Source organism: Schistocerca nitens, unplaced genomic scaffold (genome assembly GCF_023898315.1).
Source record: "Schistocerca nitens isolate TAMUIC-IGC-003100 unplaced genomic scaffold, iqSchNite1.1 HiC_scaffold_270, whole genome shotgun sequence".
Taxonomy (NCBI): domain Eukaryota; kingdom Metazoa; phylum Arthropoda; class Insecta; order Orthoptera; family Acrididae; genus Schistocerca; species Schistocerca nitens.
In genome coordinates this window covers 100,478-123,857 of record NW_026045810.1, presented here as the reverse complement: position 1 = coordinate 123,857, position 23,380 = coordinate 100,478, and the positions used below count along the sequence as shown (strand labels likewise).

The 23,380-nt window shown below is 54.5% G+C and overlaps 53 non-coding genes across 53 annotated transcripts; 43 read left to right on the top strand and 10 right to left on the bottom strand.

Annotated features, from left to right (window-relative positions):
• The first annotated feature begins 241 nt into the window (after positions 1 to 241).
• Trnam-cau (transfer RNA methionine (anticodon CAU)) lies at positions 242 to 314 on the top strand. The gene has a single exon. It is a non-coding gene; the product is annotated as a tRNA-Met (tRNA).
• A 305-nt stretch (positions 315 to 619) lies between these two features.
• On the top strand, positions 620 to 691 carry Trnae-uuc (transfer RNA glutamic acid (anticodon UUC)). Its single transcript has one exon. It is a non-coding gene; the product is annotated as a tRNA-Glu (tRNA).
• A 198-nt stretch (positions 692 to 889) lies between these two features.
• On the top strand, positions 890 to 963 carry Trnai-aau (transfer RNA isoleucine (anticodon AAU)). The gene has a single exon. It is a non-coding gene; the product is annotated as a tRNA-Ile (tRNA).
• Positions 964 to 1,565: 602 nt separating this feature from the next.
• On the bottom strand, positions 1,566 to 1,637 carry Trnag-ucc (transfer RNA glycine (anticodon UCC)). Its single transcript has one exon. It is a non-coding gene; the product is annotated as a tRNA-Gly (tRNA).
• A 340-nt stretch (positions 1,638 to 1,977) lies between these two features.
• Trnag-gcc (transfer RNA glycine (anticodon GCC)) lies at positions 1,978 to 2,048 on the top strand. The gene has a single exon. It is a non-coding gene; the product is annotated as a tRNA-Gly (tRNA).
• Positions 2,049 to 2,429: 381 nt separating this feature from the next.
• Trnam-cau (transfer RNA methionine (anticodon CAU)) lies at positions 2,430 to 2,502 on the top strand. Its single transcript has one exon. It is a non-coding gene; the product is annotated as a tRNA-Met (tRNA).
• Positions 2,503 to 2,807: 305 nt separating this feature from the next.
• Positions 2,808 to 2,879, top strand: Trnae-uuc (transfer RNA glutamic acid (anticodon UUC)). The gene has a single exon. It is a non-coding gene; the product is annotated as a tRNA-Glu (tRNA).
• A 198-nt stretch (positions 2,880 to 3,077) lies between these two features.
• Positions 3,078 to 3,151, top strand: Trnai-aau (transfer RNA isoleucine (anticodon AAU)). The gene has a single exon. It is a non-coding gene; the product is annotated as a tRNA-Ile (tRNA).
• Positions 3,152 to 3,823: 672 nt separating this feature from the next.
• On the bottom strand, positions 3,824 to 3,895 carry Trnag-ucc (transfer RNA glycine (anticodon UCC)). Its single transcript has one exon. It is a non-coding gene; the product is annotated as a tRNA-Gly (tRNA).
• Positions 3,896 to 4,235: 340 nt separating this feature from the next.
• Trnag-gcc (transfer RNA glycine (anticodon GCC)) lies at positions 4,236 to 4,306 on the top strand. The gene has a single exon. It is a non-coding gene; the product is annotated as a tRNA-Gly (tRNA).
• Positions 4,307 to 4,687: 381 nt separating this feature from the next.
• Positions 4,688 to 4,760, top strand: Trnam-cau (transfer RNA methionine (anticodon CAU)). Its single transcript has one exon. It is a non-coding gene; the product is annotated as a tRNA-Met (tRNA).
• Positions 4,761 to 5,065: 305 nt separating this feature from the next.
• Trnae-uuc (transfer RNA glutamic acid (anticodon UUC)) lies at positions 5,066 to 5,137 on the top strand. Its single transcript has one exon. It is a non-coding gene; the product is annotated as a tRNA-Glu (tRNA).
• A 198-nt stretch (positions 5,138 to 5,335) lies between these two features.
• Positions 5,336 to 5,409, top strand: Trnai-aau (transfer RNA isoleucine (anticodon AAU)). The gene has a single exon. It is a non-coding gene; the product is annotated as a tRNA-Ile (tRNA).
• Positions 5,410 to 6,011: 602 nt separating this feature from the next.
• Trnag-ucc (transfer RNA glycine (anticodon UCC)) lies at positions 6,012 to 6,083 on the bottom strand. The gene has a single exon. It is a non-coding gene; the product is annotated as a tRNA-Gly (tRNA).
• Positions 6,084 to 6,423: 340 nt separating this feature from the next.
• On the top strand, positions 6,424 to 6,494 carry Trnag-gcc (transfer RNA glycine (anticodon GCC)). The gene has a single exon. It is a non-coding gene; the product is annotated as a tRNA-Gly (tRNA).
• A 381-nt stretch (positions 6,495 to 6,875) lies between these two features.
• Trnam-cau (transfer RNA methionine (anticodon CAU)) lies at positions 6,876 to 6,948 on the top strand. Its single transcript has one exon. It is a non-coding gene; the product is annotated as a tRNA-Met (tRNA).
• A 305-nt stretch (positions 6,949 to 7,253) lies between these two features.
• Positions 7,254 to 7,325, top strand: Trnae-uuc (transfer RNA glutamic acid (anticodon UUC)). The gene has a single exon. It is a non-coding gene; the product is annotated as a tRNA-Glu (tRNA).
• A 198-nt stretch (positions 7,326 to 7,523) lies between these two features.
• On the top strand, positions 7,524 to 7,597 carry Trnai-aau (transfer RNA isoleucine (anticodon AAU)). The gene has a single exon. It is a non-coding gene; the product is annotated as a tRNA-Ile (tRNA).
• A 602-nt stretch (positions 7,598 to 8,199) lies between these two features.
• Positions 8,200 to 8,271, bottom strand: Trnag-ucc (transfer RNA glycine (anticodon UCC)). The gene has a single exon. It is a non-coding gene; the product is annotated as a tRNA-Gly (tRNA).
• Positions 8,272 to 8,611: 340 nt separating this feature from the next.
• Positions 8,612 to 8,682, top strand: Trnag-gcc (transfer RNA glycine (anticodon GCC)). Its single transcript has one exon. It is a non-coding gene; the product is annotated as a tRNA-Gly (tRNA).
• A 380-nt stretch (positions 8,683 to 9,062) lies between these two features.
• On the top strand, positions 9,063 to 9,135 carry Trnam-cau (transfer RNA methionine (anticodon CAU)). The gene has a single exon. It is a non-coding gene; the product is annotated as a tRNA-Met (tRNA).
• Positions 9,136 to 9,440: 305 nt separating this feature from the next.
• Trnae-uuc (transfer RNA glutamic acid (anticodon UUC)) lies at positions 9,441 to 9,512 on the top strand. The gene has a single exon. It is a non-coding gene; the product is annotated as a tRNA-Glu (tRNA).
• A 198-nt stretch (positions 9,513 to 9,710) lies between these two features.
• Positions 9,711 to 9,784, top strand: Trnai-aau (transfer RNA isoleucine (anticodon AAU)). Its single transcript has one exon. It is a non-coding gene; the product is annotated as a tRNA-Ile (tRNA).
• Positions 9,785 to 10,386: 602 nt separating this feature from the next.
• Positions 10,387 to 10,458, bottom strand: Trnag-ucc (transfer RNA glycine (anticodon UCC)). The gene has a single exon. It is a non-coding gene; the product is annotated as a tRNA-Gly (tRNA).
• Positions 10,459 to 10,798: 340 nt separating this feature from the next.
• Trnag-gcc (transfer RNA glycine (anticodon GCC)) lies at positions 10,799 to 10,869 on the top strand. The gene has a single exon. It is a non-coding gene; the product is annotated as a tRNA-Gly (tRNA).
• A 380-nt stretch (positions 10,870 to 11,249) lies between these two features.
• On the top strand, positions 11,250 to 11,322 carry Trnam-cau (transfer RNA methionine (anticodon CAU)). Its single transcript has one exon. It is a non-coding gene; the product is annotated as a tRNA-Met (tRNA).
• A 305-nt stretch (positions 11,323 to 11,627) lies between these two features.
• On the top strand, positions 11,628 to 11,699 carry Trnae-uuc (transfer RNA glutamic acid (anticodon UUC)). The gene has a single exon. It is a non-coding gene; the product is annotated as a tRNA-Glu (tRNA).
• A 198-nt stretch (positions 11,700 to 11,897) lies between these two features.
• On the top strand, positions 11,898 to 11,971 carry Trnai-aau (transfer RNA isoleucine (anticodon AAU)). The gene has a single exon. It is a non-coding gene; the product is annotated as a tRNA-Ile (tRNA).
• A 602-nt stretch (positions 11,972 to 12,573) lies between these two features.
• Trnag-ucc (transfer RNA glycine (anticodon UCC)) lies at positions 12,574 to 12,645 on the bottom strand. The gene has a single exon. It is a non-coding gene; the product is annotated as a tRNA-Gly (tRNA).
• A 340-nt stretch (positions 12,646 to 12,985) lies between these two features.
• On the top strand, positions 12,986 to 13,056 carry Trnag-gcc (transfer RNA glycine (anticodon GCC)). Its single transcript has one exon. It is a non-coding gene; the product is annotated as a tRNA-Gly (tRNA).
• Positions 13,057 to 13,436: 380 nt separating this feature from the next.
• Trnam-cau (transfer RNA methionine (anticodon CAU)) lies at positions 13,437 to 13,509 on the top strand. The gene has a single exon. It is a non-coding gene; the product is annotated as a tRNA-Met (tRNA).
• Positions 13,510 to 13,814: 305 nt separating this feature from the next.
• Positions 13,815 to 13,886, top strand: Trnae-uuc (transfer RNA glutamic acid (anticodon UUC)). The gene has a single exon. It is a non-coding gene; the product is annotated as a tRNA-Glu (tRNA).
• A 198-nt stretch (positions 13,887 to 14,084) lies between these two features.
• Positions 14,085 to 14,158, top strand: Trnai-aau (transfer RNA isoleucine (anticodon AAU)). The gene has a single exon. It is a non-coding gene; the product is annotated as a tRNA-Ile (tRNA).
• A 602-nt stretch (positions 14,159 to 14,760) lies between these two features.
• Positions 14,761 to 14,832, bottom strand: Trnag-ucc (transfer RNA glycine (anticodon UCC)). Its single transcript has one exon. It is a non-coding gene; the product is annotated as a tRNA-Gly (tRNA).
• A 340-nt stretch (positions 14,833 to 15,172) lies between these two features.
• Positions 15,173 to 15,243, top strand: Trnag-gcc (transfer RNA glycine (anticodon GCC)). Its single transcript has one exon. It is a non-coding gene; the product is annotated as a tRNA-Gly (tRNA).
• Positions 15,244 to 15,623: 380 nt separating this feature from the next.
• Trnam-cau (transfer RNA methionine (anticodon CAU)) lies at positions 15,624 to 15,696 on the top strand. Its single transcript has one exon. It is a non-coding gene; the product is annotated as a tRNA-Met (tRNA).
• Positions 15,697 to 16,001: 305 nt separating this feature from the next.
• Positions 16,002 to 16,073, top strand: Trnae-uuc (transfer RNA glutamic acid (anticodon UUC)). The gene has a single exon. It is a non-coding gene; the product is annotated as a tRNA-Glu (tRNA).
• A 198-nt stretch (positions 16,074 to 16,271) lies between these two features.
• Positions 16,272 to 16,345, top strand: Trnai-aau (transfer RNA isoleucine (anticodon AAU)). The gene has a single exon. It is a non-coding gene; the product is annotated as a tRNA-Ile (tRNA).
• Positions 16,346 to 16,947: 602 nt separating this feature from the next.
• Trnag-ucc (transfer RNA glycine (anticodon UCC)) lies at positions 16,948 to 17,019 on the bottom strand. The gene has a single exon. It is a non-coding gene; the product is annotated as a tRNA-Gly (tRNA).
• Positions 17,020 to 17,359: 340 nt separating this feature from the next.
• Trnag-gcc (transfer RNA glycine (anticodon GCC)) lies at positions 17,360 to 17,430 on the top strand. Its single transcript has one exon. It is a non-coding gene; the product is annotated as a tRNA-Gly (tRNA).
• Positions 17,431 to 17,810: 380 nt separating this feature from the next.
• Positions 17,811 to 17,883, top strand: Trnam-cau (transfer RNA methionine (anticodon CAU)). Its single transcript has one exon. It is a non-coding gene; the product is annotated as a tRNA-Met (tRNA).
• Positions 17,884 to 18,188: 305 nt separating this feature from the next.
• Trnae-uuc (transfer RNA glutamic acid (anticodon UUC)) lies at positions 18,189 to 18,260 on the top strand. The gene has a single exon. It is a non-coding gene; the product is annotated as a tRNA-Glu (tRNA).
• Positions 18,261 to 18,458: 198 nt separating this feature from the next.
• On the top strand, positions 18,459 to 18,532 carry Trnai-aau (transfer RNA isoleucine (anticodon AAU)). The gene has a single exon. It is a non-coding gene; the product is annotated as a tRNA-Ile (tRNA).
• Positions 18,533 to 19,134: 602 nt separating this feature from the next.
• On the bottom strand, positions 19,135 to 19,206 carry Trnag-ucc (transfer RNA glycine (anticodon UCC)). The gene has a single exon. It is a non-coding gene; the product is annotated as a tRNA-Gly (tRNA).
• Positions 19,207 to 19,546: 340 nt separating this feature from the next.
• Trnag-gcc (transfer RNA glycine (anticodon GCC)) lies at positions 19,547 to 19,617 on the top strand. Its single transcript has one exon. It is a non-coding gene; the product is annotated as a tRNA-Gly (tRNA).
• A 380-nt stretch (positions 19,618 to 19,997) lies between these two features.
• Trnam-cau (transfer RNA methionine (anticodon CAU)) lies at positions 19,998 to 20,070 on the top strand. Its single transcript has one exon. It is a non-coding gene; the product is annotated as a tRNA-Met (tRNA).
• A 305-nt stretch (positions 20,071 to 20,375) lies between these two features.
• On the top strand, positions 20,376 to 20,447 carry Trnae-uuc (transfer RNA glutamic acid (anticodon UUC)). The gene has a single exon. It is a non-coding gene; the product is annotated as a tRNA-Glu (tRNA).
• Positions 20,448 to 20,645: 198 nt separating this feature from the next.
• On the top strand, positions 20,646 to 20,719 carry Trnai-aau (transfer RNA isoleucine (anticodon AAU)). Its single transcript has one exon. It is a non-coding gene; the product is annotated as a tRNA-Ile (tRNA).
• A 602-nt stretch (positions 20,720 to 21,321) lies between these two features.
• Trnag-ucc (transfer RNA glycine (anticodon UCC)) lies at positions 21,322 to 21,393 on the bottom strand. Its single transcript has one exon. It is a non-coding gene; the product is annotated as a tRNA-Gly (tRNA).
• A 340-nt stretch (positions 21,394 to 21,733) lies between these two features.
• Trnag-gcc (transfer RNA glycine (anticodon GCC)) lies at positions 21,734 to 21,804 on the top strand. The gene has a single exon. It is a non-coding gene; the product is annotated as a tRNA-Gly (tRNA).
• Positions 21,805 to 22,184: 380 nt separating this feature from the next.
• Positions 22,185 to 22,257, top strand: Trnam-cau (transfer RNA methionine (anticodon CAU)). Its single transcript has one exon. It is a non-coding gene; the product is annotated as a tRNA-Met (tRNA).
• Positions 22,258 to 22,562: 305 nt separating this feature from the next.
• On the top strand, positions 22,563 to 22,634 carry Trnae-uuc (transfer RNA glutamic acid (anticodon UUC)). Its single transcript has one exon. It is a non-coding gene; the product is annotated as a tRNA-Glu (tRNA).
• A 198-nt stretch (positions 22,635 to 22,832) lies between these two features.
• On the top strand, positions 22,833 to 22,906 carry Trnai-aau (transfer RNA isoleucine (anticodon AAU)). The gene has a single exon. It is a non-coding gene; the product is annotated as a tRNA-Ile (tRNA).
• The last annotated feature ends 474 nt before the right edge of the window (positions 22,907 to 23,380 follow it).

Genomic DNA, 23,380 nt, shown 5'->3' with positions numbered 1-23,380 from the left:
TGTTCTACAGACTAGCGTCGGCCTGGCCTCACAAGTTGCTGTGTCCAGGTGCCTCCGAGGCACTGAACGTTAACGACAAGGAGTGCTGCCTATCGTTTGCAAAAGCTGCAGCAACACCGCAATCAACTGGGCTGGCAATGCACGTGTAGCAACAGAACACGTTATCCAGGAAGTACAGTGTCTTTACGTCTAACATTGGGTGTGGTACTTAGCCAGTTTCCAGGACAAGCGCTTCACCTGTGCCTCGGTAGCGCAGTAGGCAGCGCGTAAGTCTCATAATCTTAAGGTCGTGAGTTCGATCCTCACCCGGGGCATTTAATTTTCTGTGACTGATGGTGATGCTGTTGCTAGGGCACCAACTTATTTCTTGTTTGTTATCCACAACGTTTTCAACGCTTCAGCGGGAAAATGTTTACTCCCTGTTATTGCTACTTACAGCTTCCCTTTTCCTCTTCTCCTAGCACAGCATGAAGCCAAAAACATTGCTCTGAGACGTTTGAGGTGCGCGCCTTGCCAGTCAGTATGCGCAAAGACGCTCGCAAAGAGAGAAGGGCGCCGACGCGGGACACGACACGAAATGCTACAAGCGACCGTCCGATCCGCGTCAGGAACGCCCGCATCCGGTGTGGTCTAGTGGCTAGGATACCTGGCTTTCACCCAGGAGGCCCGGGTTCGATTCCCGGTACCGGAACGGAACTTTTTCCACACGAATCGTGACAAGTTTGAGCTGTCCGAGCTGCCGTTTCCCGTCCTGCTCGCAATATATCTACTGTTTCGTGACCGTCAGCAGAGTATAGACGAGGGAAGCAGACATCCGACGACCATAGAAATGGTGTACGGCTTCATGCCATACGTTTGCAGCGTAGGGCTGAGCGAGTGCAACTGTCGAGGCCCGTTAGCTCAGTTGGTTAGAGCGTCGTGCTAATAACGCGAAGGTCGTGGGTTCGATCCCCCCACGGGCCACAACGCTTTTACTACCACGAAAAGGCAGCGCCGATTTCAGCTGGCGAGTGTGATGACCAAAACATCATCACCCTGCGTGGAAGTTGACAGAGGATCCGAACCCGACTTGTCGGGAAGCGCTACAGCATTCACTCGGCAATGGCCATAATATGTTGAATACACTGGTTCTCAACCGATAAAGAGAAGATGAAAGGAAATGTCCGATTGCCGATGCGTAACAACTTTGGCCCTTGTCGGTACTTGGGCGGGAGAGCGCATGGGGACACAGGGTACTGTTGGCAGTTTTACTTCCTATTTTTCTTTCTCCTTTGTTTTCGGAGCTACAGCCCGATTCGGTCAGGGAGACGCCACCGTGAAATGAACGGGCGTGCTGTGTGTACATCGCCTCGCCTCTCCTTACCTCTCTCAGTCGTTTCTCGTGCTTGTCGTTTTGATATAGGCCGATTGGAGAGCGTCAGCTCTCGCGTCAGCTGAGCAAAGTCGAGACAAGTCGAGACAGTCGAGACACACTATAGGCTGGTCTGCAGCGAGTAAGAGGGGGAAAAAACATTAAGTTAAGGGCGCGTGGCGAAAGTACTCATACGTGACATTAAAAAGCCTGTTGCGGTGGCCGGGAATCGAACCCGGACCAACTGCTTGGAAGGCAACTATGCTGACCATTACACCACCACCGCACAAGCGAGCGCCCCGACGCCGCGCTGTGTCGGCTTCCCGCCTGTCGGCAGCGGCCGAAGGTGATCGTACCTGGCAGGCGCATTTCGAGGTAGGCTAGGGGAGCACATCCAGGCGCGTTCGGACAGCGTATCCGCGCACATTTCGCATCCTTGGCAAGAGTCGGCGCCGGCGACGCAAGAGTACGCAGAGGACCGCGTTCTGGCGGCATTTTTAAGCAGTACAGTGCAGGATTCAGCGTCTGCAGCATCTTCTCGACAGAATGCTACGGCGCTTGACGGCAGTCCCACTTTCCCTTGAGACATCTGCTCGGGAAGCAGCGTGCAGTTACTACCGGCCCGAGCATCGGTGGTTCAGTGGTAGAATGCTCGCCTGCCACGCGGGCGGCCCGGGTTCGATTCCCGGCCGATGCATCATTTTGCTTTTCCCACGATAATGCTGCCGTGTGGCTTGCGCGCTTGAGATGCACGATCCACATGAATGTATAGCTGGATTCCCTTGAGAAGAACCGAGAACGCAGCACTCGCGGGTCCCCACTAGGACGCTCGCATGGTGTTCTACAGACTAGCGTCGGCCTGGCCTCACAAGTTGCTGTGTCCAGGTGCCTCCGAGGCACTGAACGTTAACGACAAGGAGTGCTGCCTATCGTTTGCAAAAGCTGCAGCAACACCGCAATCAACTGGGCTGGCAATGCACGTGTAGCAACAGAACACGTTATCCAGGAAGTACAGTGTCTTTACGTCTAACATTGGGTGTGGTACTTAGCCAGTTTCCAGGACAAGCGCTTCACCTGTGCCTCGGTAGCGCAGTAGGCAGCGCGTAAGTCTCATAATCTTAAGGTCGTGAGTTCGATCCTCACCCGGGGCATTTAATTTTCTGTGACTGATGGTGATGCTGTTGCTAGGGCACCAACTTATTTCTTGTTTGTTATCCACAACGTTTTCAACGCTTCAGCGGGAAAATGTTTACTCCCTGTTATTGCTACTTACAGCTTCCCTTTTCCTCTTCTCCTAGCACAGCATGAAGCCAAAAACATTGCTCTGAGACGTTTGAGGTGCGCGCCTTGCCAGTCAGTATGCGCAAAGACGCTCGCAAAGAGAGAAGGGCGCCGACGTGGGACACGACACGAAATGCTACAAGCGACCGTCCGATCCGCGTCAGGAACGCCCACATCCGGTGTGGTCTAGTGGCTAGGATACCTGGCTTTCACCCAGGAGGCCCGGGTTCGATTCCCGGTACCGGAACGGAACTTTTTCCACACGAATCGTGACAAGTTTGAGCTGTCCGAGCTGCCGTTTCCTGTCCTGCTCGCAATATATCTACTGTTTCGTGACCGTCAGCAGAGTATAGACGAGGGAAGCAGACATCCGACGACCATAGAAATGGTGTACGGCTTCATGCCATACGTTTGCAGCGTAGGGCTGAGCGAGCGCAACTGTCGAGGCCCGTTAGCTCAGTTGGTTAGAGCGTCGTGCTAATAACGCGAAGGTCGTGGGTTCGATCCCCCCACGGGCCACAACGCTTTTACTACCACGAAAAGGCAGCGCCGATTTCAGCTGGCGAGTGTGATGACCAAAAGATCATCACCCTGCGTGGAAGTTGACAGAGGATCCGAACCCGACTTGTCGGGAAGCGCTACAGCATTCACTCGGCAATGGCCATAATACGTTGAATACACTGGTTCTCAACCGATAAAGAGAAGATGAAAGGAAATGTCCGATTGCCGATGCGTAACAACTTTGGCCCTTGTCGGTACTTGGGCGGGAGAGCGCATGGGGACACAGGGTACTGTTGGCAGTTTTACTTCCTATTTTTCTTTCTCCTTTGTTTTCGGAGCTACAGCCCGGTTCGGTCAGGGAGACGCCACCGTGAAATGAACGGGCGTGCTGTGTGTACATCGCCCCGCCTCTCCTTACCTCTCTCAGTCGTTTCTCGTGCTTGTCGTTTTGATATAGGCCGATTGGAGAGCGTCAGCTCTCGCGTCAGCTGAGCAAAGTCGAGACAAGTCGAGACAAGTCGAGACAAGTCGAGACAAGTCGAGACAAGTCGAGACAAGTCGAGACAAGTCGAGACAAGTCGAGACAGTCGAGACACACTATAGGCTGGTCTGCAGCGAGTAAGAGGGGGAAAAAACATTAAGTTAAGGGCGCGTGGCGAAAGTACTCATACGTGACATTAAAAAGCCTGTTGCGGTGGCCGGGAATCGAACCCGGACCAACTGCTTGGAAGGCAACTATGCTGACCATTACACCACCACCGCACAAGCGAGCGCCCCGACGCCGCGCTGTGTCGGCTTCCCGCCTGTCGGCAGCGGCCGAAGGTGATCGTACCTGGCAGGCGCATTTCGAGGTAGGCTAGGGGAGCACATCCAGGCGCGTTCGGACAGCGTATCCGCGCACATTTCGCATCCTTGGCAAGAGTCGGCGCCGGCGACGCAAGAGTACGCAGAGGACCGCGTTCTGGCGGCATTTTTAAGCAGTACAGTGCAGGATTCAGCGTCTGCAGCATCTTCTCGACAGAATGCTACGGCGCTTGACGGCAGTCCCACTTTCCCTTGAGACATCTGCTCGGGAAGCAGCGTGCAGTTACTACCGGCCCGAGCATCGGTGGTTCAGTGGCAGAGTGCTCGCCTGCCACGCGGGCGGCCCGGGTTCGATTCCCGGCCGATGCATCATTTTGCTTTTCCCACGATAATGCTGCCGTGTGGCTTGCGCGCTTGAGATGCACGATCCACATGAATGTATAGCTGGATTCCCTTGAGAAGAACCGAGAACGCAGCACTCGCGGGTCCCCACTAGGACGCTCGCATGGTGTTCTACAGACTAGCGTCGGCCTGGCCTCACAAGTTGCTGTGTCCAGGTGCCTCCGAGGCACTGAACGTTAACGACAAGGAGTGCTGCCTATCGTTTGCAAAAGCTGCAGCAACACCGCAATCAACTGGGCTGGCAATGCACGTGTAGCAACAGAACACGTTATCCAGGAAGTACAGTGTCTTTACGTCTAACATTGGGTGTGGTACTTAGCCAGTTTCCAGGACAAGCGCTTCACCTGTGCCTCGGTAGCGCAGTAGGCAGCGCGTAAGTCTCATAATCTTAAGGTCGTGAGTTCGATCCTCACCCGGGGCATTTAATTTTCTGTGACTTATGGTGATGCTGTTGCTAGGGCACCAACTTATTTCTTGTTTGTTATCCACAACGTTTTCAACGCTTCAGCGGGAAAATGTTTACTCCCTGTTATTGCTACTTACAGCTTCCCTTTTCCTCTTCTCCTAGCACAGCATGAAGCCAAAAACATTGCTCTGAGACGTTTGAGGTGCGCGCCTTGCCAGTCAGTATGCGCAAAGACGCTCGCAAAGAGAGAAGGGCGCCGACGCGGGACACGACACGAAATGCTACAAGCGACCGTCCGATCCGCGTCAGGAACGCCCACATCCGGTGTGGTCTAGTGGCTAGGATACCTGGCTTTCACCCAGGAGGCCCGGGTTCGATTCCCGGTACCGGAACGGAACTTTTTCCACACGAATCGTGACAAGTTTGAGCTGTCCGAGCTGCCGTTTCCTGTCCTGCTCGCAATATATCTACTGTTTCGTGACCGTCAGCAGAGTATAGACGAGGGAAGCAGACATCCGACGACCATAGAAATGGTGTACGGCTTCATGCCATACGTTTGCAGCGTAGGGCTGAGCGAGCGCAACTGTCGAGGCCCGTTAGCTCAGTTGGTTAGAGCGTCGTGCTAATAACGCGAAGGTCGTGGGTTCGATCCCCCCACGGGCCACAACGCTTTTACTACCACGAAAAGGCAGCGCCGATTTCAGCTGGCGAGTGTGATGACCAAAAGATCATCACCCTGCGTGGAAGTTGACAGAGGATCCGAACCCGACTTGTCGGGAAGCGCTACAGCATTCACTCGGCAATGGCCATAATACGTTGAATACACTGGTTCTCAACCGATAAAGAGAAGATGAAAGGAAATGTCCGATTGCCGATGCGTAACAACTTTGGCCCTTGTCGGTACTTGGGCGGGAGAGCGCATGGGGACACAGGGTACTGTTGGCAGTTTTACTTCCTATTTTTCTTTCTCCTTTGTTTTCGGAGCTACAGCCCGGTTCGGTCAGGGAGACGCCACCGTGAAATGAACGGGCGTGCTGTGTGTACATCGCCCCGCCTCTCCTTACCTCTCTCAGTCGTTTCTCGTGCTTGTCGTTTTGATATAGGCCGATTGGAGAGCGTCAGCTCTCGCGTCAGCTGAGCAAAGTCGAGACAAGTCGAGACAGTCGAGACACACTATAGGCTGGTCTGCAGCGAGTAAGAGGGGGAAAAAACATTAAGTTAAGGGCGCGTGGCGAAAGTACTCATACGTGACATTAAAAAGCCTGTTGCGGTGGCCGGGAATCGAACCCGGACCAACTGCTTGGAAGGCAACTATGCTGACCATTACACCACCACCGCACAAGCGAGCGCCCCGACGCCGCGCTGTGTCGGCTTCCCGCCTGTCGGCAGCGGCCGAAGGTGATCGTACCTGGCAGGCGCATTTCGAGGTAGGCTAGGGGAGCACATCCAGGCGCGTTCGGACAGCGTATCCGCGCACATTTCGCATCCTTGGCAAGAGTCGGCGCCGGCGACGCAAGAGTACGCAGAGGACCGCGTTCTGGCGGCATTTTTAAGCAGTACAGTGCAGGATTCAGCGTCTGCAGCATCTTCTCGACAGAATGCTACGGCGCTTGACGGCAGTCCCACTTTCCCTTGAGACATCTGCTCGGGAAGCAGCGTGCAGTTACTACCGGCCCGAGCATCGGTGGTTCAGTGGCAGAGTGCTCGCCTGCCACGCGGGCGGCCCGGGTTCGATTCCCGGCCGATGCATCATTTTGCTTTTCCCACGATAATGCTGCCGTGTGGCTTGCGCGCTTGAGATGCACGATCCACATGAATGTATAGCTGGATTCCCTTGAGAAGAACCGAGAACGCAGCACTCGCGGGTCCCCACTAGGACGCTCGCATGGTGTTCTACAGACTAGCGTCGGCCTGGCCTCACAAGTTGCTGTGTCCAGGTGCCTCCGAGGCACTGAACGTTAACGACAAGGAGTGCTGCCTATCGTTTGCAAAAGCTGCAGCAACACCGCAATCAACTGGGCTGGCAATGCACGTGTAGCAACAGAACACGTTATCCAGGAAGTACAGTGTCTTTACGTCTAACATTGGGTGTGGTACTTAGCCAGTTTCCAGGACAAGCGCTTCACCTGTGCCTCGGTAGCGCAGTAGGCAGCGCGTAAGTCTCATAATCTTAAGGTCGTGAGTTCGATCCTCACCCGGGGCATTTAATTTTCTGTGACTGATGGTGATGCTGTTGCTAGGGCACCAACTTATTTCTTGTTTGTTATCCACAACGTTTTCAACGCTTCAGCGGGAAAATGTTTACTCCCTGTTATTGCTACTTACAGCTTCCCTTTTCCTCTTCTCCTAGCACAGCATGAAGCCAAAAACATTGCTCTGAGACGTTTGAGGTGCGCGCCTTGCCAGTCAGTATGCGCAAAGACGCTCGCAAAGAGAGAAGGGCGCCGACGCGGGACACGACACGAAATGCTACAAGCGACCGTCCGATCCGCGTCAGGAACGCCCACATCCGGTGTGGTCTAGTGGCTAGGATACCTGGCTTTCACCCAGGAGGCCCGGGTTCGATTCCCGGTACCGGAACGGAACTTTTTCCACACGAATCGTGACAAGTTTGAGCTGTCCGAGCTGCCGTTTCCTGTCCTGCTCGCAATATATCTACTGTTTCGTGACCGTCAGCAGAGTATAGACGAGGGAAGCAGACATCCGACGACCATAGAAATGGTGTACGGCTTCATGCCATACGTTTGCAGCGTAGGGCTGAGCGAGCGCAACTGTCGAGGCCCGTTAGCTCAGTTGGTTAGAGCGTCGTGCTAATAACGCGAAGGTCGTGGGTTCGATCCCCCCACGGGCCACAACGCTTTTACTACCACGAAAAGGCAGCGCCGATTTCAGCTGGCGAGTGTGATGACCAAAAGATCATCACCCTGCGTGGAAGTTGACAGAGGATCCGAACCCGACTTGTCGGGAAGCGCTACAGCATTCACTCGGCAATGGCCATAATACGTTGAATACACTGGTTCTCAACCGATAAAGAGAAGATGAAAGGAAATGTCCGATTGCCGATGCGTAACAACTTTGGCCCTTGTCGGTACTTGGGCGGGAGAGCGCATGGGGACACAGGGTACTGTTGGCAGTTTTACTTCCTATTTTTCTTTCTCCTTTGTTTTCGGAGCTACAGCCCGGTTCGGTCAGGGAGACGCCACCGTGAAATGAACGGGCGTGCTGTGTGTACATCGCCCCGCCTCTCCTTACCTCTCTCAGTCGTTTCTCGTGCTTGTCGTTTTGATATAGGCCGATTGGAGAGCGTCAGCTCTCGCGTCAGCTGAGCAAAGTCGAGACAAGTCGAGACAGTCGAGACACACTATAGGCTGGTCTGCAGCGAGTAAGAGGGGGAAAAAACATTAAGTTAAGGGCGCGTGGCGAAAGTACTCATACGTGACATTAAAAAGCCTGTTGCGGTGGCCGGGAATCGAACCCGGACCAACTGCTTGGAAGGCAACTATGCTGACCATTACACCACCACCGCACAAGCGAGCGCCCCGACGCCGCGCTGTGTCGGCTTCCCGCCTGTCGGCAGCGGCCGAAGGTGATCGTACCTGGCAGGCGCATTTCGAGGTAGGCTAGGGGAGCACATCCAGGCGCGTTCGGACAGCGTATCCGCGCACATTTCGCATCCTTGGCAAGAGTCGGCGCCGGCGACGCAAGAGTACGCAGAGGACCGCGTTCTGGCGGCATTTTTAAGCAGTACAGTGCAGGATTCAGCGTCTGCAGCATCTTCTCGACAGAATGCTACGGCGCTTGACGGCAGTCCCACTTTCCCTTGAGACATCTGCTCGGGAAGCAGCGTGCAGTTACTACCGGCCCGAGCATCGGTGGTTCAGTGGTAGAATGCTCGCCTGCCACGCGGGCGGCCCGGGTTCGATTCCCGGCCGATGCATCATTTTGCTTTTCCCACGATAATGCTGCCGTGTGGCTTGCGCGCTTGAGATGCACGATCCACATGAATGTATAGCAGGATTCCCTTGAGAAGAACCGAGAACGCAGCACTCGCGGGTCCCCACTAGGACGCTCGCATGGTGTTCTACAGACTAGCGTCGGCCTGGCCTCGCAAGTTGCTGTGTCCAGGTGCCTCCGAGGCACTGAACGTTAACGACAAGGAGTGCTGCCTATCGTTTGCAAATCTGCAGCAACACCGCAATCAACTGGGCTGGCAATGCACGTGTAGCAACAGAACACGTTATCCAGGAAGTACAGTGTCTTTACGTCTAACATTGGGTGTGGTACTTACCCAGTTTCCAGGACAAGCGCTTCACCTGTGCCTCGGTAGCGCAGTAGGCAGCGCGTAAGTCTCATAATCTTAAGGTCGTGAGTTCGATCCTCACCCGGGGCATTTAATTTTCTGTGACTGATGGTGATGCTGTTGCTAGGGCACCAACTTATTTCTTGTTTTTTATCCACAACGTTTTCAACGCTTCAGCGGGAAAATGTTTACTCCCTGTTATTGCTACTTACAGCTTCCCTTTTCCTCTTCTCCTAGCACAGCATGAAGCCAAAAACATTGCTCTGAGACGTTTGAGGTGCGCGCCTTGCCAGTCAGTATGCGCAAAGACGCTCGCAAAGAGAGAAGGGCGCCGACGCGGGACACGACACGAAATGCTACAAGCGACCGTCCGATCCGCCGCAGGAACGCCCGCATCCGGTGTGGTCTAGTGGCTAGGATACCTGGCTTTCACCCAGGAGGCCCGGGTTCGATTCCCGGTACCGGAACGGAACTTTTTCCACACGAATCGTGACAAGTTTGAGCTGTCCGAGCTGCCGTTTCCCGTCCTGCTCGCAATATATCTACTGTTTCGTGACCGTCAGCAGAGTATAGACGAGGGAAGCAGACATCCGACGACCATAGAAATGGTGTACGGCTTCATGCCATACGTTTGCAGCGTAGGGCTGAGCGAGTGCAACTGTCGAGGCCCGTTAGCTCAGTTGGTTAGAGCGTCGTGCTAATAACGCGAAGGTCGTGGGTTCGATCCCCCCACGGGCCACAACGCTTTTACTACCACGAAAAGGCAGCGCCGATTTCAGCTGGCGAGTGTGATGACCAAAACATCATCACCCTGCGTGGAAGTTGACAGAGGATCCGAACCCGACTTGTCGGGAAGCGCTACAGCATTCACTCGGCAATGGCCATAATATGTTGAATACACTGGTTCTCAACCGATAAAGAGAAGATGAAAGGAAATGTCCGATTGCCGATGCGTAACAACTTTGGCCCTTGTCGGTACTTGGGCGGGAGAGCGCATGGGGACACAGGGTACTGTTGGCAGTTTTACTTCCTATTTTTCTTTCTCCTTTGTTTTCGGAGCTACAGCCCGATTCGGTCAGGGAGACGCCACCGTGAAATGAACGGGCGTGCTGTGTGTACATCGCCTCGCCTCTCCTTACCTCTCTCAGTCGTTTCTCGTGCTTGTCGTTTTGATATAGGCCGATTGGAGAGCGTCAGCTCTCGCGTCAGCTGAGCAAAGTCGAGACAAGTCGAGACAGTCGAGACACACTATAGGCTGGTCTGCAGCGAGTAAGAGGGGGAAAAAACATTAAGTTAAGGGCGCGTGGCGAAAGTACTCATACGTGACATTAAAAAGCCTGTTGCGGTGGCCGGGAATCGAACCCGGACCAACTGCTTGGAAGGCAACTATGCTGACCATTACACCACCACCGCACAAGCGAGCGCCCCGACGCCGCGCTGTGTCGGCTTCCCGCCTGTCGGCAGCGGCCGAAGGTGATCGTACCTGGCAGGCGCATTTCGAGGTAGGCTAGGGGAGCACATCCAGGCGCGTTCGGACAGCGTATCCGCGCACATTTCGCATCCTTGGCAAGAGTCGGCGCCGGCGACGCAAGAGTACGCAGAGGACCGCGTTCTGGCGGCATTTTTAAGCAGTACAGTGCAGGATTCAGCGTCTGCAGCATCTTCTCGACAGAATGCTACGGCGCTTGACGGCAGTCCCACTTTCCCTTGAGACATCTGCTCGGGAAGCAGCGTGCAGTTACTACCGGCCCGAGCATCGGTGGTTCAGTGGTAGAATGCTCGCCTGCCACGCGGGCGGCCCGGGTTCGATTCCCGGCCGATGCATCATTTTGCTTTTCCCACGATAATGCTGCCGTGTGGCTTGCGCGCTTGAGATGCACGATCCACATGAATGTATAGCAGGATTCCCTTGAGAAGAACCGAGAACGCAGCACTCGCGGGTCCCCACTAGGACGCTCGCATGGTGTTCTACAGACTAGCGTCGGCCTGGCCTCGCAAGTTGCTGTGTCCAGGTGCCTCCGAGGCACTGAACGTTAACGACAAGGAGTGCTGCCTATCGTTTGCAAATCTGCAGCAACACCGCAATCAACTGGGCTGGCAATGCACGTGTAGCAACAGAACACGTTATCCAGGAAGTACAGTGTCTTTACGTCTAACATTGGGTGTGGTACTTAGCCAGTTTCCAGGACAAGCGCTTCACCTGTGCCTCGGTAGCGCAGTAGGCAGCGCGTAAGTCTCATAATCTTAAGGTCGTGAGTTCGATCCTCACCCGGGGCATTTAATTTTCTGTGACTGATGGTGATGCTGTTGCTAGGGCACCAACTTATTTCTTGTTTTTTATCCACAACGTTTTCAACGCTTCAGCGGGAAAATGTTTACTCCCTGTTATTGCTACTTACAGCTTCCCTTTTCCTCTTCTCCTAGCACAGCATGAAGCCAAAAACATTGCTCTGAGACGTTTGAGGTGCGCGCCTTGCCAGTCAGTATGCGCAAAGACGCTCGCAAAGAGAGAAGGGCGCCGACGCGGGACACGACACGAAATGCTACAAGCGACCGTCCGATCCGCCGCAGGAACGCCCGCATCCGGTGTGGTCTAGTGGCTAGGATACCTGGCTTTCACCCAGGAGGCCCGGGTTCGATTCCCGGTACCGGAACGGAACTTTTTCCACACGAATCGTGACAAGTTTGAGCTGTCCGAGCTGCCGTTTCCCGTCCTGCTCGCAATATATCTACTGTTTCGTGACCGTCAGCAGAGTATAGACGAGGGAAGCAGACATCCGACGACCATAGAAATGGTGTACGGCTTCATGCCATACGTTTGCAGCGTAGGGCTGAGCGAGTGCAACTGTCGAGGCCCGTTAGCTCAGTTGGTTAGAGCGTCGTGCTAATAACGCGAAGGTCGTGGGTTCGATCCCCCCACGGGCCACAACGCTTTTACTACCACGAAAAGGCAGAGCCGATTTCAGCTGGCGAGTGTGATGACCAAAACATCATCACCCTGCGTGGAAGTTGACAGAGGATCCGAACCCGACTTGTCGGGAAGCGCTACAGCATTCACTCGGCAATGGCCATAATATGTTGAATACACTGGTTCTCAACCGATAAAGAGAAGATGAAAGGAAATGTCCGATTGCCGATGCGTAACAACTTTGGCCCTTGTCGGTACTTGGGCGGGAGAGCGCATGGGGACACAGGGTACTGTTGGCAGTTTTACTTCCTATTTTTCTTTCTCCTTTGTTTTCGGAGCTACAGCCCGATTCGGTCAGGGAGACGCCACCGTGAAATGAACGGGCGTGCTGTGTGTACATCGCCTCGCCTCTCCTTACCTCTCTCAGTCGTTTCTCGTGCTTGTCGTTTTGATATAGGCCGATTGGAGAGCGTCAGCTCTCGCGTCAGCTGAGCAAAGTCGAGACAAGTCGAGACAGTCGAGACACACTATAGGCTGGTCTGCAGCGAGTAAGAGGGGGAAAAAACATTAAGTTAAGGGCGCGTGGCGAAAGTACTCATACGTGACATTAAAAAGCCTGTTGCGGTGGCCGGGAATCGAACCCGGACCAACTGCTTGGAAGGCAACTATGCTGACCATTACACCACCACCGCACAAGCGAGCGCCCCGACGCCGCGCTGTGTCGGCTTCCCGCCTGTCGGCAGCGGCCGAAGGTGATCGTACCTGGCAGGCGCATTTCGAGGTAGGCTAGGGGAGCACATCCAGGCGCGTTCGGACAGCGTATCCGCGCACATTTCGCATCCTTGGCAAGAGTCGGCGCCGGCGACGCAAGAGTACGCAGAGGACCGCGTTCTGGCGGCATTTTTAAGCAGTACAGTGCAGGATTCAGCGTCTGCAGCATCTTCTCGACAGAATGCTACGGCGCTTGACGGCAGTCCCACTTTCCCTTGAGACATCTGCTCGGGAAGCAGCGTGCAGTTACTACCGGCCCGAGCATCGGTGGTTCAGTGGTAGAATGCTCGCCTGCCACGCGGGCGGCCCGGGTTCGATTCCCGGCCGATGCATCATTTTGCTTTTCCCACGATAATGCTGCCGTGTGGCTTGCGCGCTTGAGATGCACGATCCACATGAATGTATAGCAGGATTCCCTTGAGAAGAACCGAGAACGCAGCACTCGCGGGTCCCCACTAGGACGCTCGCATGGTGTTCTACAGACTAGCGTCGGCCTGGCCTCGCAAGTTGCTGTGTCCAGGTGCCTCCGAGGCACTGAACGTTAACGACAAGGAGTGCTGCCTATCGTTTGCAAATCTGCAGCAACACCGCAATCAACTGGGCTGGCAATGCACGTGTAGCAACAGAACACGTTATCCAGGAAGTACAGTGTCTTTACGTCTAACATTGGGTGTGGTACTTACCCAGTTTCCAGGACAAGCGCTTCACCTGTGCCTCGGTAGCGCAGTAGGCAGCGCGTAAGTCTCATAATCTTAAGGTCGTGAGTTCGATCCTCACCCGGGGCATTTAATTTTCTGTGACTGATGGTGATGCTGTTGCTAGGGCACCAACTTATTTCTTGTTTTTTATCCACAACGTTTTCAACGCTTCAGCGGGAAAATGTTTACTCCCTGTTATTGCTACTTACAGCTTCCCTTTTCCTCTTCTCCTAGCACAGCATGAAGCCAAAAACATTGCTCTGAGACGTTTGAGGTGCGCGCCTTGCCAGTCAGTATGCGCAAAGACGCTCGCAAAGAGAGAAGGGCGCCGACGCGGGACACGACACGAAATGCTACAAGCGACCGTCCGATCCGCCGCAGGAACGCCCGCATCCGGTGTGGTCTAGTGGCTAGGATACCTGGCTTTCACCCAGGAGGCCCGGGTTCGATTCCCGGTACCGGAACGGAACTTTTTCCACACGAATCGTGACAAGTTTGAGCTGTCCGAGCTGCCGTTTCCCGTCCTGCTCGCAATATATCTACTGTTTCGTGACCGTCAGCAGAGTATAGACGAGGGAAGCAGACATCCGACGACCATAGAAATGGTGTACGGCTTCATGCCATACGTTTGCAGCGTAGGGCTGAGCGAGTGCAACTGTCGAGGCCCGTTAGCTCAGTTGGTTAGAGCGTCGTGCTAATAACGCGAAGGTCGTGGGTTCGATCCCCCCACGGGCCACAACGCTTTTACTACCACGAAAAGGCAGCGCCGATTTCAGCTGGCGAGTGTGATGACCAAAACATCATCACCCTGCGTGGAAGTTGACAGAGGATCCGAACCCGACTTGTCGGGAAGCGCTACAGCATTCACTCGGCAATGGCCATAATATGTTGAATACACTGGTTCTCAACCGATAAAGAGAAGATGAAAGGAAATGTCCGATTGCCGATGCGTAACAACTTTGGCCCTTGTCGGTACTTGGGCGGGAGAGCGCATGGGGACACAGGGTACTGTTGGCAGTTTTACTTCCTATTTTTCTTTCTCCTTTGTTTTCGGAGCTACAGCCCGATTCGGTCAGGGAGACGCCACCGTGAAATGAACGGGCGTGCTGTGTGTACATCGCCTCGCCTCTCCTTACCTCTCTCAGTCGTTTCTCGTGCTTGTCGTTTTGATATAGGCCGATTGGAGAGCGTCAGCTCTCGCGTCAGCTGAGCAAAGTCGAGACAAGTCGAGACAGTCGAGACACACTATAGGCTGGTCTGCAGCGAGTAAGAGGGGGAAAAAACATTAAGTTAAGGGCGCGTGGCGAAAGTACTCATACGTGACATTAAAAAGCCTGTTGCGGTGGCCGGGAATCGAACCCGGACCAACTGCTTGGAAGGCAACTATGCTGACCATTACACCACCACCGCACAAGCGAGCGCCCCGACGCCGCGCTGTGTCGGCTTCCCGCCTGTCGGCAGCGGCCGAAGGTGATCGTACCTGGCAGGCGCATTTCGAGGTAGGCTAGGGGAGCACATCCAGGCGCGTTCGGACAGCGTATCCGCGCACATTTCGCATCCTTGGCAAGAGTCGGCGCCGGCGACGCAAGAGTACGCAGAGGACCGCGTTCTGGCGGCATTTTTAAGCAGTACAGTACAGGATTCAGCGTCTGCAGCATCTTCTCGACAGAATGCTACGGCGCTTGACGGCAGTCCCACTTTCCCTTGAGACATCTGCTCGGGAAGCAGCGTGCAGTTACTACCGGCCCGAGCATCGGTGGTTCAGTGGTAGAATGCTCGCCTGCCACGCGGGCGGCCCGGGTTCGATTCCCGGCCGATGCATCATTTTGCTTTTCCCACGATAATGCTGCCGTGTGGCTTGCGCGCTTGAGATGCACGATCCACATGAATGTATAGCAGGATTCCCTTGAGAAGAACCGAGAACGCAGCACTCGCGGGTCCCCACTAGGACGCTCGCATGGTGTTCTACAGACTAGCGTCGGCCTGGCCTCGCAAGTTGCTGTGTCCAGGTGCCTCCGAGGCACTGAACGTTAACGACAAGGAGTGCTGCCTATCGTTTGCAAATCTGCAGCAACACCGCAATCAACTGGGCTGGCAATGCACGTGTAGCAACAGAACACGTTATCCAGGAAGTACAGTGTCTTTACGTCTAACATTGGGTGTGGTACTTACCCAGTTTCCAGGACAAGCGCTTCACCTGTGCCTCGGTAGCGCAGTAGGCAGCGCGTAAGTCTCATAATCTTAAGGTCGTGAGTTCGATCCTCACCCGGGGCATTTAATTTTCTGTGACTGATGGTGATGCTGTTGCTAGGGCACCAACTTATTTCTTGTTTTTTATCCACAACGTTTTCAACGCTTCAGCGGGAAAATGTTTACTCCCTGTTATTGCTACTTACAGCTTCCCTTTTCCTCTTCTCCTAGCACAGCATGAAGCCAAAAACATTGCTCTGAGACGTTTGAGGTGCGCGCCTTGCCAGTCAGTATGCGCAAAGACGCTCGCAAAGAGAGAAGGGCGCCGACGCGGGACACGACACGAAATGCTACAAGCGACCGTCCGATCCGCCGCAGGAACGCCCGCATCCGGTGTGGTCTAGTGGCTAGGATACCTGGCTTTCACCCAGGAGGCCCGGGTTCGATTCCCGGTACCGGAACGGAACTTTTTCCACACGAATCGTGACAAGTTTGAGCTGTCCGAGCTGCCGTTTCCCGTCCTGCTCGCAATATATCTACTGTTTCGTGACCGTCAGCAGAGTATAGACGAGGGAAGCAGACATCCGACGACCATAGAAATGGTGTACGGCTTCATGCCATACGTTTGCAGCGTAGGGCTGAGCGAGTGCAACTGTCGAGGCCCGTTAGCTCAGTTGGTTAGAGCGTCGTGCTAATAACGCGAAGGTCGTGGGTTCGATCCCCCCACGGGCCACAACGCTTTTACTACCACGAAAAGGCAGCGCCGATTTCAGCTGGCGAGTGTGATGACCAAAACATCATCACCCTGCGTGGAAGTTGACAGAGGATCCGAACCCGACTTGTCGGGAAGCGCTACAGCATTCACTCGGCAATGGCCATAATATGTTGAATACACTGGTTCTCAACCGATAAAGAGAAGATGAAAGGAAATGTCCGATTGCCGATGCGTAACAACTTTGGCCCTTGTCGGTACTTGGGCGGGAGAGCGCATGGGGACACAGGGTACTGTTGGCAGTTTTACTTCCTATTTTTCTTTCTCCTTTGTTTTCGGAGCTACAGCCCGATTCGGTCAGGGAGACGCCACCGTGAAATGAACGGGCGTGCTGTGTGTACATCGCCTCGCCTCTCCTTACCTCTCTCAGTCGTTTCTCGTGCTTGTCGTTTTGATATAGGCCGATTGGAGAGCGTCAGCTCTCGCGTCAGCTGAGCAAAGTCGAGACAAGTCGAGACAGTCGAGACACACTATAGGCTGGTCTGCAGCGAGTAAGAGGGGGAAAAAACATTAAGTTAAGGGCGCGTGGCGAAAGTACTCATACGTGACATTAAAAAGCCTGTTGCGGTGGCCGGGAATCGAACCCGGACCAACTGCTTGGAAGGCAACTATGCTGACCATTACACCACCACCGCACAAGCGAGCGCCCCGACGCCGCGCTGTGTCGGCTTCCCGCCTGTCGGCAGCGGCCGAAGGTGATCGTACCTGGCAGGCGCATTTCGAGGTAGGCTAGGGGAGCACATCCAGGCGCGTTCGGACAGCGTATCCGCGCACATTTCGCATCCTTGGCAAGAGTCGGCGCCGGCGACGCAAGAGTACGCAGAGGACCGCGTTCTGGCGGCATTTTTAAGCAGTACAGTGCAGGATTCAGCGTCTGCAGCATCTTCTCGACAGAATGCTACGGCGCTTGACGGCAGTCCCACTTTCCCTTGAGACATCTGCTCGGGAAGCAGCGTGCAGTTACTACCGGCCCGAGCATCGGTGGTTCAGTGGTAGAATGCTCGCCTGCCACGCGGGCGGCCAGGGTTCGATTCCCGGCCGATGCATCATTTTGCTTTTCCCACGATAATGCTGCCGTGTGGCTTGCGCGCTTGAGATGCACGATCCACATGAATGTATAGCAGGATTCCCTTGAGAAGAACCGAGAACGCAGCACTCGCGGGTCCCCACTAGGACGCTCGCATGGTGTTCTACAGACTAGCGTCGGCCTGGCCTCGCAAGTTGCTGTGTCCAGGTGCCTCCGAGGCACTGAACGTTAACGACAAGGAGTGCTGCCTATCGTTTGCAAATCTGCAGCAACACCGCAATCAACTGGGCTGGCAATGCACGTGTAGCAACAGAACACGTTATCCAGGAAGTACAGTGTCTTTACGTCTAACATTGGGTGTGGTACTTACCCAGTTTCCAGGACAAGCGCTTCACCTGTGCCTCGGTAGCGCAGTAGGCAGCGCGTAAGTCTCATAATCTTAAGGTCGTGAGTTCGATCCTCACCCGGGGCATTTAATTTTCTGTGACTGATGGTGATGCTGTTGCTAGGGCACCAACTTATTTCTTGTTTTTTATCCACAACGTTTTCAACGCTTCAGCGGGAAAATGTTTACTCCCTGTTATTGCTACTTACAGCTTCCCTTTTCCTCTTCTCCTAGCACAGCATGAAGCCAAAAACATTGCTCTGAGACGTTTGAGGTGCGCGCCTTGCCAGTCAGTATGCGCAAAGACGCTCGCAAAGAGAGAAGGGCGCCGACGCGGGACACGACACGAAATGCTACAAGCGACCGTCCGATCCGCCGCAGGAACGCCCGCATCCGGTGTGGTCTAGTGGCTAGGATACCTGGCTTTCACCCAGGAGGCCCGGGTTCGATTCCCGGTACCGGAACGGAACTTTTTCCACACGAATCGTGACAAGTTTGAGCTGTCCGAGCTGCCGTTTCCCGTCCTGCTCGCAATATATCTACTGTTTCGTGACCGTCAGCAGAGTATAGACGAGGGAAGCAGACATCCGACGACCATAGAAATGGTGTACGGCTTCATGCCATACGTTTGCAGCGTAGGGCTGAGCGAGTGCAACTGTCGAGGCCCGTTAGCTCAGTTGGTTAGAGCGTCGTGCTAATAACGCGAAGGTCGTGGGTTCGATCCCCCCACGGGCCACAACGCTTTTACTACCACGAAAAGGCAGCGCCGATTTCAGCTGGCGAGTGTGATGACCAAAACATCATCACCCTGCGTGGAAGTTGACAGAGGATCCGAACCCGACTTGTCGGGAAGCGCTACAGCATTCACTCGGCAATGGCCATAATATGTTGAATACACTGGTTCTCAACCGATAAAGAGAAGATGAAAGGAAATGTCCGATTGCCGATGCGTAACAACTTTGGCCCTTGTCGGTACTTGGGCGGGAGAGCGCATGGGGACACAGGGTACTGTTGGCAGTTTTACTTCCTATTTTTCTTTCTCCTTTGTTTTCGGAGCTACAGCCCGATTCGGTCAGGGAGACGCCACCGTGAAATGAACGGGCGTGCTGTGTGTACATCGCCTCGCCTCTCCTTACCTCTCTCAGTCGTTTCTCGTGCTTGTCGTTTTGATATAGGCCGATTGGAGAGCGTCAGCTCTCGCGTCAGCTGAGCAAAGTCGAGACAAGTCGAGACAGTCGAGACACACTATAGGCTGGTCTGCAGCGAGTAAGAGGGGGAAAAAACATTAAGTTAAGGGCGCGTGGCGAAAGTACTCATACGTGACATTAAAAAGCCTGTTGCGGTGGCCGGGAATCGAACCCGGACCAACTGCTTGGAAGGCAACTATGCTGACCATTACACCACCACCGCACAAGCGAGCGCCCCGACGCCGCGCTGTGTCGGCTTCCCGCCTGTCGGCAGCGGCCGAAGGTGATCGTACCTGGCAGGCGCATTTCGAGGTAGGCTAGGGGAGCACATCCAGGCGCGTTCGGACAGCGTATCCGCGCACATTTCGCATCCTTGGCAAGAGTCGGCGCCGGCGACGCAAGAGTACGCAGAGGACCGCGTTCTGGCGGCATTTTTAAGCAGTACAGTGCAGGATTCAGCGTCTGCAGCATCTTCTCGACAGAATGCTACGGCGCTTGACGGCAGTCCCACTTTCCCTTGAGACATCTGCTCGGGAAGCAGCGTGCAGTTACTACCGGCCCGAGCATCGGTGGTTCAGTGGTAGAATGCTCGCCTGCCACGCGGGCGGCCCGGGTTCGATTCCCGGCCGATGCATCATTTTGCTTTTCCCACGATAATGCTGCCGTGTGGCTTGCGCGCTTGAGATGCACGATCCACATGAATGTATAGCAGGATTCCCTTGAGAAGAACCGAGAACGCAGCACTCGCGGGTCCCCACTAGGACGCTCGCATGGTGTTCTACAGACTAGCGTCGGCCTGGCCTCGCAAGTTGCTGTGTCCAGGTGCCTCCGAGGCACTGAACGTTAACGACAAGGAGTGCTGCCTATCGTTTGCAAATCTGCAGCAACACCGCAATCAACTGGGCTGGCAATGCACGTGTAGCAACAGAACACGTTATCCAGGAAGTACAGTGTCTTTACGTCTAACATTGGGTGTGGTACTTACCCAGTTTCCAGGACAAGCGCTTCACCTGTGCCTCGGTAGCGCAGTAGGCAGCGCGTAAGTCTCATAATCTTAAGGTCGTGAGTTCGATCCTCACCCGGGGCATTTAATTTTCTGTGACTGATGGTGATGCTGTTGCTAGGGCACCAACTTATTTCTTGTTTTTTATCCACAACGTTTTCAACGCTTCAGCGGGAAAATGTTTACTCCCTGTTATTGCTACTTACAGCTTCCCTTTTCCTCTTCTCCTAGCACAGCATGAAGCCAAAAACATTGCTCTGAGACGTTTGAGGTGCGCGCCTTGCCAGTCAGTATGCGCAAAGACGCTCGCAAAGAGAGAAGGGCGCCGACGCGGGACACGACACGAAATGCTACAAGCGACCGTCCGATCCGCCGCAGGAACGCCCGCATCCGGTGTGGTCTAGTGGCTAGGATACCTGGCTTTCACCCAGGAGGCCCGGGTTCGATTCCCGGTACCGGAACGGAACTTTTTCCACACGAATCGTGACAAGTTTGAGCTGTCCGAGCTGCCGTTTCCCGTCCTGCTCGCAATATATCTACTGTTTCGTGACCGTCAGCAGAGTATAGACGAGGGAAGCAGACATCCGACGACCATAGAAATGGTGTACGGCTTCATGCCATACGTTTGCAGCGTAGGGCTGAGCGAGTGCAACTGTCGAGGCCCGTTAGCTCAGTTGGTTAGAGCGTCGTGCTAATAACGCGAAGGTCGTGGGTTCGATCCCCCCACGGGCCACAACGCTTTTACTACCACGAAAAGGCAGCGCCGATTTCAGCTGGCGAGTGTGATGACCAAAACATCATCACCCTGCGTGGAAGTTGACAGAGGATCCGAACCCGACTTGTCGGGAAGCGCTACAGCATTCACTCGGCAATGGCCATAATATGTTGAATACACTGGTTCTCAACCGATAAAGAGAAGATGAAAGGAAATGTCCGATTGCCGATGCGTAACAACTTTGGCCCTTGTCGGTACTTGGGCGGGAGAGCGCATGGGGACACAGGGTACTGTTGGCAGTTTTACTTCCTATTTTTCTTTCTCCTTTGTTTTCGGAGCTACAGCCCGATTCGGTCAGGGAGACGCCACCGTGAAATGAACGGGCGTGCTGTGTGTACATCGCCTCGCCTCTCCTTACCTCTCTCAGTCGTTTCTCGTGCTTGTCGTTTTGATATAGGCCGATTGGAGAGCGTCAGCTCTCGCGTCAGCTGAGCAAAGTCGAGACAAGTCGAGACAGTCGAGACACACTATAGGCTGGTCTGCAGCGAGTAAGAGGGGGAAAAAACATTAAGTTAAGGGCGCGTGGCGAAAGTACTCATACGTGACATTAAAAAGCCTGTTGCGGTGGCCGGGAATCGAACCCGGACCAACTGCTTGGAAGGCAACTATGCTGACCATTACACCACCACCGCACAAGCGAGCGCCCCGACGCCGCGCTGTGTCGGCTTCCCGCCTGTCGGCAGCGGCCGAAGGTGATCGTACCTGGCAGGCGCATTTCGAGGTAGGCTAGGGGAGCACATCCAGGCGCGTTCGGACAGCGTATCCGCGCACATTTCGCATCCTTGGCAAGAGTCGGCGCCGGCGACGCAAGAGTACGCAGAGGACCGCGTTCTGGCGGCATTTTTAAGCAGTACAGTGCAGGATTCAGCGTCTGCAGCATCTTCTCGACAGAATGCTACGGCGCTTGACGGCAGTCCCACTTTCCCTTGAGACATCTGCTCGGGAAGCAGCGTGCAGTTACTACCGGCCCGAGCATCGGTGGTTCAGTGGTAGAATGCTCGCCTGCCACGCGGGCGGCCCGGGTTCGATTCCCGGCCGATGCATCATTTTGCTTTTCCCACGATAATGCTGCCGTGTGGCTTGCGCGCTTGAGATGCACGATCCACATGAATGTATAGCAGGATTCCCTTGAGAAGAACCGAGAACGCAGCACTCGCGGGTCCCCACTAGGACGCTCGCATGGTGTTCTACAGACTAGCGTCGGCCTGGCCTCGCAAGTTGCTGTGTCCAGGTGCCTCCGAGGCACTGAACGTTAACGACAAGGAGTGCTGCCTATCGTTTGCAAATCTGCAGCAACACCGCAATCAACTGGGCTGGCAATGCACGTGTAGCAACAGAACACGTTATCCAGGAAGTACAGTGTCTTTACGTCTAACATTGGGTGTGGTACTTACCCAGTTTCCAGGACAAGCGCTTCACCTGTGCCTCGGTAGCGCAGTAGGCAGCGCGTAAGTCTCATAATCTTAAGGTCGTGAGTTCGATCCTCACCCGGGGCATTTAATTTTCTGTGACTGATGGTGATGCTGTTGCTAGGGCACCAACTTATTTCTTGTTTTTTATCCACAACGTTTTCAACGCTTCAGCGGGAAAATGTTTACTCCCTGTTATTGCTACTTACAGCTTCCCTTTTCCTCTTCTCCTAGCACAGCATGAAGCCAAAAACATTGCTCTGAGACGTTTGAGGTGCGCGCCTTGCCAGTCAGTATGCGCAAAGACGCTCGCAAAGAGAGAAGGGCGCCGACGCGGGACACGACACGAAATGCTACAAGCGACCGTCCGATCCGCCGCAGGAACGCCCGCATCCGGTGTGGTCTAGTGGCTAGGATACCTGGCTTTCACCCAGGAGGCCCGGGTTCGATTCCCGGTACCGGAACGGAACTTTTTCCACACGAATCGTGACAAGTTTGAGCTGTCCGAGCTGCCGTTTCCCGTCCTGCTCGCAATATATCTACTGTTTCGTGACCGTCAGCAGAGTATAGACGAGGGAAGCAGACATCCGACGACCATAGAAATGGTGTACGGCTTCATGCCATACGTTTGCAGCGTAGGGCTGAGCGAGTGCAACTGTCGAGGCCCGTTAGCTCAGTTGGTTAGAGCGTCGTGCTAATAACGCGAAGGTCGTGGGTTCGATCCCCCCACGGGCCACAACGCTTTTACTACCACGAAAAGGCAGCGCCGATTTCAGCTGGCGAGTGTGATGACCAAAACATCATCACCCTGCGTGGAAGTTGACAGAGGATCCGAACCCGACTTGTCGGGAAGCGCTACAGCATTCACTCGGCAATGGCCATAATATGTTGAATACACTGGTTCTCAACCGATAAAGAGAAGATGAAAGGAAATGTCCGATTGCCGATGCGTAACAACTTTGGCCCTTGTCGGTACTTGGGCGGGAGAGCGCATGGGGACACAGGGTACTGTTGGCAGTTTTACTTCCTATTTTTCTTTCTCCTTTGTTTTCGGAGCTACAGCCCGATTCGGTCAGGGAGACGCCACCGTGAAATGAACGGGCGTGCTGTGTGTACATCGCCTCGCCTCTCCTTACCTCTCTCAGTCGTTTCTCGTGCTTGTCGTTTTGATATAGGCCGATTGGAGAGCGTCAGCTCTCGCGTCAGCTGA